The sequence below is a fragment of the Gordionus sp. m RMFG-2023 genome, chromosome 1, assembly GCF_954871325.1.
Source record: "Gordionus sp. m RMFG-2023 chromosome 1, tfGorSpeb1-WG-v2, whole genome shotgun sequence".
NCBI classification, from domain to species: domain Eukaryota; kingdom Metazoa; phylum Nematomorpha; class Gordioida; order Chordodea; family Parachordodidae; genus Gordionus; species Gordionus sp. m RMFG-2023.
Genome location: NC_088775.1, coordinates 79,783,306 through 79,790,935, shown reverse-complemented (window position 1 = coordinate 79,790,935; position 7,630 = coordinate 79,783,306). Strand labels below are relative to the sequence as shown.

The 7,630-nt window shown below is 26.8% G+C and overlaps 1 long non-coding RNA gene across 1 annotated transcript; it reads right to left on the bottom strand.

Annotated features, from left to right (window-relative positions):
* Positions 1–300: 300 nt before the first annotated feature.
* Positions 301–4,547, bottom strand: LOC135922904 (uncharacterized). Its single transcript, XR_010571067.1, has 3 exons — positions 4,462–4,547; positions 2,304–2,428; positions 301–392 (listed from the first exon to the last, which is right to left on the bottom strand). It is a non-coding gene; the product is annotated as an uncharacterized LOC135922904 (long non-coding RNA).
* Positions 4,548–7,630: the final 3,083 nt, after the last annotated feature.

Sequence of the window (7,630 nt, the reverse complement as noted above, 5' to 3'; positions counted from 1 at the left end):
CAACGATATTTGAAATTATAGTTTAATTTTAAGTAAACAAATCGCTTAGAAAACGAAGCGTTTCCGTACATATCAAAAAGAAGGAATTTTCACACAAAAAAAGTTCGAATTATTATAAATAGCGCCCCCAAAAAATTATTCGTATTCGATCCCTAAATTTCAATTTTCACTTACCGATTACAAAATTTTACTTTTTTAATTGAATAAAAAAAAATATTGTATCTTTTTATACCTAAAATACTTTTACTCTTTAATATTTCTAAAAAATTTTTTTTATTAATAATATAGTATTCTACTTGATCCATAGCCATCTTTTTAAACCCGGATTTGAAATTTGTTTCAGTTCCAAAAGATTTATCTAAAAACTTGTACCAGATTTTCATCAAGGGTCCCTAAAAATAAATTGAAAGCAATGAAGAATTCTTTTTTTTTTCATGTTGCTTTTTTTAAAAAAAAAACACTAACCTACAATCTAGTGTTGTTAAACGGTTCGATTTGAGCCAATTTATAAAAACGCCTGACTCAATATATCCTGAAAAATATTGCATAAGTTTGAAGATTTACTCACAGATGACACAAAGTTTTTGATCTATTAGCAAAATCTAGAGGCTTAGGCAATATTTTTATCGCGATAATATTCAGTAAGATGTTTTTAACAATCGGTGCAAAGGGAGCCATTTAACAATACTAATGCAAATATTCTAATTGTAAAAATGATATCACAATCAGAGATTTCCAGGCAACTTGTAAAAAATATTACGAACTGTGCCTGAAGTTGGTATATGTTTTTTAAAGCTAACAAATTTAGTAAGTTTATATCCATAAAAAATTGTGAAACAGGCTAGTGTGCCAAATTATTTTGCGGGCCGGGCCAAATAAAAAGTCATCTTAAATATAATCTACCAATATTTTATTAGTTGTATTTTCACTAACACCACCATTAACCTGCTTCATTTTGTGAAATTTTATGACCATTTATTTTCCATTTTCCCAAGTTTCTTACTTTAAAAAAAAACCTAATTTTTCTATTTTTTTCTTCCTTATTTTTTACTTCCCTAATTATTACACACACAACACCTTTCATAAATCAGTTAGTAAACAGGCTCATAAATAAATGTCTAAAATTAAAAATATTTTAAGCTCTTTCAAATTACATTTGATTACACTTGCGTATTGTTTATAACCCTTTTTATAATAAGAATTCTATAGTTATTTGTGTCAATTTGATAGTTACCTGAGTTTTTTTCAGAATTAATTTGATGTGAACAGTTGAATTTGGAAAGATTACTCAATATAAAGAATTTTTTTAAAAATAATAAATAACTTTATAATGTGTAAATGATCAAAATTTAAGATTAATTTTTTAACAAAATTTTTAGTAAAGATATTGCTTATTATTTATTGTTTTCTAAATAGAGAAGGTATGCTCTGCCCGCAAATTCAAGCCAAATTAACTTTAACATCGTTTAGCAGGGAAGAAAATAAATACGCATAAAGGGGACTCTGACCTAATTTTAATTTTAAGTAACTGGAAGGATTTAAACCTAATTTAATAAAAATTTTATAATGAATGATTTCAATTAATGAATATATTTAATATGCTGTCTTCCATGTTTTCATTCTTTTACTAGGCTTCCATTAATTTTCATTTTTTTCCTCAAGATAATCATCAAATCTTATTGTTCTAAGACTGGATCATATTGTGATTATATCCGACACGATTTAACAGCTGATCGATATTGTGAGATCAATTTTTCTTAAAAAAAATCAATAATTTTTAGATTATTATCATATCTAGAATTAAAATTAATAAAGAAGATTTGATCTCATAAAAAGATTTCTAAAATTGATCAGCTGTTAAATGGTGTTGAATAGAATCCCTCTATGAACGTTAAAAAGAGTGAATAAACTCGAACTTAAGTTATAAAAAAAATATCTATATATTTTTGGAAATGACTCTGCATACAAAATGAAAATCTGTTTCTTTCAGGTAGATCAGAACCACCAAAAACATGTTGGATGTAACTATTTTTTCTTTCAGAGGAAATTATTAACATTTGAAAATATAAATGACTAGGAAATGTTTTAATTTTTATTTGAGCCCATCCAAATTATTTTTTTTATAAAGCGTACTTAGTGTTGTAATTCGATTCGATAAGCTGAATTTCTTATGGGGTTAAAATAAATTCTATATTTAATTTAGACTTTCATTTTTTTTAAAAAATATATAATTTACGCGTCTTAAAAAATTTCAGCTAATTAGCTCTATATAAGTATAAAGATAAATGAGAATTGAGATTTACAGCATTAAAAGCTCCAAATCCTGCCAGAATCAATGTTCTTTCGTATGAATAACCTTTGTAAGGTGTTTCCATTTGATATCTTTCTATAGATTGAGCTAAGGTGTCCCCGACTCCATACATAAAACCTAAAATTAAAACAATATTACCATAAAACATATGTAGGATAATGATTAGCATTAATTCTTTTTATAATTCCTTTATAACGGATCAGTCGCCATGGAGATATTAATATCATAATTAAGAACAAATTAGGGTTGACTAACTACACAACCTCCTTGAACCCGTTCACTCATGACTGTCTGTTGGGAAAAGATCAACACAAACATTCCTTGGTTTAGGGGAAAACACCTTATTTGGAATTTCACTTGTGCATCCCAATTTTTTTTCTAACCCAAACATTGATCCGATTATTACAGCTGAAAGGTCAAAAATTAGAAAGTATCACCACTTTTCTGATTTTCATTAGTTATTTCCACCAATGGGTTCCTAAGCCCCCCTTAGGCTATCATTTTTTAAAATATTTTAAGGTAAATAAATGTCTCAAATAAAGGTAATCTATTCTTTTAAAATGTTACAAATAAAATTCACGCAAGTGACCATGTTTTGAGGCAACTATCGTAGTTCCCTCGCATCTCAATGAGAGCCTCCCCCCCCCCTCCCTCTTATATGTTGTATTTTATATATAGTCTTATTTTTGTCTATTTAAGTTGTTTGCTTATTTATTTTTTTAAATGTAGTTTTATAAATTTTGTTAAAATTCCTAAGAATTCTAAATTTTTAAGATTTGAACAAAGAATTAAGTCTTGAAAAACTACTCGAAATGATTTCCTGCAAACTGATTTATTAAAATCTTAAAGAAACCTCACATTTTAACCTAGATAAATTTATAATGTAAATGTTTTCAAGAATTTTTCAAGATTAATGTTGTTAAATGGCTCGATTTAGCCCATTTTATATTAAGATTTTAACCAAAATAATATTACGCAACCTAGAGATTTCGTCAATAGAGTGTAAACCTTTCTGCCATCTATAAGCAAAATCTTCAGGCTTTCGTAATACATTTCCGCTGAAATATTAGATTAGTAAATAGTAACCATATAAATATAAGAATCGGACATGATAATGAGGTGGAATGGGCATAACTTTGAATACAAAAAACAATATGATTAATTATGAAACAGTTTATGAAAAAAACCGGAGACCTGAAAATTAAATTTTGAAAATTATATTAGTAGATTATAGTTTTAAAAACGGGAAGTTTACATTATTGAAGGTCATGACTAGGCCCGCTGGCTTACTTCCAAAGATCGGAACATTATTCTAAGCATTAGATTGGGATTTGAGAGCAAATAAAAGCATAATATATTATACATATGCAAATATTGTTTTTAAAACTCTCGTTGTTAAAGTAGCGATGATAAAATTGTTTTTTGAGTTTAAAAAAAAGGAAACTATAAATTAGTATCGCTTCTAACAACTATTTATAATAGGAACATCTGAATGATGAGAGATCTTTTTATTTTATCGATGCTCATAACTAAAACACATTCTTGAAGAACCACTATAAAATAAACGAATGAAGGGCTCAGTAAACTTGGAACTAGAGCCTTGTAAATTCAATATTCGATCCGAATCCGACCCAAATTTTTATTTTATTTTTAGGATCAGCTAGATTCGGCCCGTCATAAGGATTAAAAACTTTGGTCTTCATTATTTATAATTTAAACTTGAATTCAATTTGATACAACTAAATTGTTTAATTTATATATTTTTTAAAATATAAAATAAAATGCCAAAAAAGACTATAATAAATTTAGAAAAGGAAAGGTTAATTTAAGATTTAATTCTTCAATGTTTAACAAAATAACTAAACATTTTAACTAGAAAAATAAATAAATGAATAATATAGTTATTAAAAAATTATTAAAATGAAAGTAAACATTTATTAAATATATTTGTCAATTTAAATAAATATGTAAATATGCATATATTAAAACAAAATGGGTTTAACCCGGTTAAGTTAACGGTTTTTTAGCTCCATTTAGCGATTTGCATAAAGGAGTGGTTACGATTGAGAAAATTATGAGGGTTTTCTGGTTTTTTCGATTCGCTTCATTTCAAATCCTTGTTAAATAAATCATTATTAAAATTTTTTTACCTGTTTGACTCATGATAGTTGTCCATGGAAAATTTTCTAAGGATTTATTATATATTGACCACATTTTTTTTAACATTAATGAGCAGACATACTTATCTTAAAGAAAGTATTTTGATAAACATTTTATATATATATATATAATTTTTTTTAAAAAATAGAAAATTTAAAATAGAATTAATTTTATTCGATTAGTTATTTATTTTACGATCCTATTAATATTGTTATTTAATTGTTCTTATTTACCTTTTTGATTGATACTTAATTATTTTATTTTCTTCTGTAACAAAAAAAAACCGAAGATTAATATGTTATTTATCAGAGAGAATACCTGCAGACCCGGGCCAAATATTTGCTAGGACAATATTAAAAAAAAATTCTATATAATATATCAAATAATCAGCTGTGAAATATAATGGAGAGTAGAGATCTGAATGCCTGATCGGGCCCCTTATCAGGGCTGGGTAATGTCTGAAGTTGAAATTAACGGGTCGGGCTTGGCAAAAAATTTTTTTGTATAAATTTTGATACTTCATAAAAATGAATCCATAAAGTATATGCTTTTTAAATTTATCCCCTCCCCAAGATTCTGGACAAGAAGTTTTCAAAACGGCTAAAAAGATAAATATTGTCTTAGTAGTTTTTCTATGAATATCATACATTTTTGCTGTTTAGAAAAAAACGTCCTTGTTTGAAAGGTCCCTTAAGGATTTTTTTTTGATTGGTTAGTAAAAAAAAAATTATACTGAATGTTTTTATAGCGATGAATTAATAATTTGTGAAAAATTATGACAAATTTTTCATAAAAATTTATTATATATTAATAATCATCTTACACCTATTTAATATATGCCAACCCATGATGGTATCGTAGCTCAACTTAAATATTTTAAAATTTTAAATTTACAGTGGGTTGGGGGGGGGGAGGTCCCATCTCTACCTTGACTACAATGCCTACTATATCTAGATTTCGAATCCCAATGAATTCCATATCCCAATAAGACATATATACATATGTATTTATTATATAAAGGAAAATAATTTTTAGTTAACGTGTTAACCAATTTCATATCCGAAATAGTATGTAGTGGTGTTGATTATGGTAATGCGCTTGAAAATATCTGATCATCGTCTTAACTAGATGGGACATTTTACAGCGTCTTTGTAAACATCGTTAATGTTTAAACTTGATATCAATTTTGTTTGTGTATAAAAATAGTAGGATACTACAAAATTAAAAGCTGTGTCATCATCTCAATGCCGCCAACCGTTTCGCGTAAATACAACAGAAAAATGTTTAAATATAGATGTTCTCAGCTGAGGTTTCCATAACTTTTGTGCATCATAATGATTTTTCCCCACATAATAACATCTTTTTCGGACCGAACTGCACCTTATGATTTTAATATCTGCCAGTTTCCTCATCAAGCGGTGGTGGTGTTGGGGCATGTTCCTTAAACTATTCGCAAAATTTAATAAGTTGATACAAATCTTAAATAAATAAGAAAACCATAAATATATTTAAAATATTATTATTTAAATTTTTGGTTACCTGGCCTTTTGGGATAGTTAAATCGCTAAAACATAAATCGCTAAAACATAAATCGCAAAAAATTGGGAATGTCGCTTATATCTCCTAGAAAACTTTTAAGTAAGTTTGAAATTAATATTAATAGATGCTAGGTAAGTAAACAATATCGCTAAAAAGGAGAAAATATTATCATTGCTCCCAATTTCATTACCAATTTGGAAATCAAATTGGGAATAGGCTGATATTTCCTCCATTTTTAGCGATTTTTTAAAAAAAACTCAATTTACTTCTATAGCATATATTTATAATAATTTCAAATTTACTTTAAAAATTTTCTAGGAGAAATAAGCGAGATTCCCAATTTTTGGCAATTTAGAACGGAAACTGGTCTTTTGTTTAGATTCTAAGTTATCCTATATCTTTTCCATAAATGTGGTTGATTTTTTTAATTGTATCGTTCAAAATTTGGAATTCCTCGGGTATTTTGATTTCTGTGGCACCGGCTTTTTTATAGCAATTTTCACGGAATGATCCCTAAATTATATAAATTTTATGATTGACGCAGATATGATAAATATATAAATTACCCAAAGCATAATAACGAGTGATGACATTTAATGGCTTCTCCATTAGTGAAGATACGATATCAGGACGAATAACTTTACTAATAAAATATTTTAAAACGGATTCCTTGTCTTCGGAAAAAGAAAGAGAGGGAATATTGATTTGTTATCATTCATTTTATACAAAATATGATTTTTCGCATTTAACGCCCTTAAATACATTCAATTTTTTTAGCTAACTTTTAAAAATGATAAATTAAGATTGCATAATGTAAGTATGATAAGATTATGCAAATTTTATTTTCTTGGACTGCTTAAATAATGATTCAATATCAAATAAAAATACATCTTTAAAATAGAATATATTAGTTATTTATAATATACTAGCTTTGTTTAACGATTATTTACAAAAGGATTTTATATAAACAAATATTTAAAAAATAATAATTAATAAAACCTTTATTTGAGAAGTGCAGACTAAAAATGGGCGAGGGCTGGGACATCACACAATGGGTCACGGTGTGTCAGGCATGATGTGAATAAATTTTGAATTACGAGGCGTGACGGGCTTTTTTATAATTATTATCGGGCGTGATTGGACGTGAACATAAATTTCCCGTGAATCACAAAAATATTAAACAATTGTTTTTCTATGAATACAAATTATAAAATATAATATATATTTTCTAATTTAATTTAATTCTTTTAGAAATAAAAGATAATTTTTTAACAACTAAAAATCTTCAGCAACAACATTTTTTTTACCTGCCTTATAAAAGTAATGACAATGAAATAATTTGGACTGAAATGTTTTGAAAATCGGAGGTATTAACTAAAAAAAGATTTATATCGAATTTAAAGCTTCAGAAAATAGAAAGAGCCCTATTTTGGATAATTTTTTAGAAAACCTAGAAAATTCTGTAAAATGCGCAAATTGCTAAATTACAAGTTTAAGGCATAAATGTGTCTTAAAATGAAAAAAATTATTCTAATCAGACATCATATAATATGTATGTACAATTGTTAAGCAAATCAAGTCTTACAGAAATGTCAGCTATCTCGAAATATCTTCAACCTC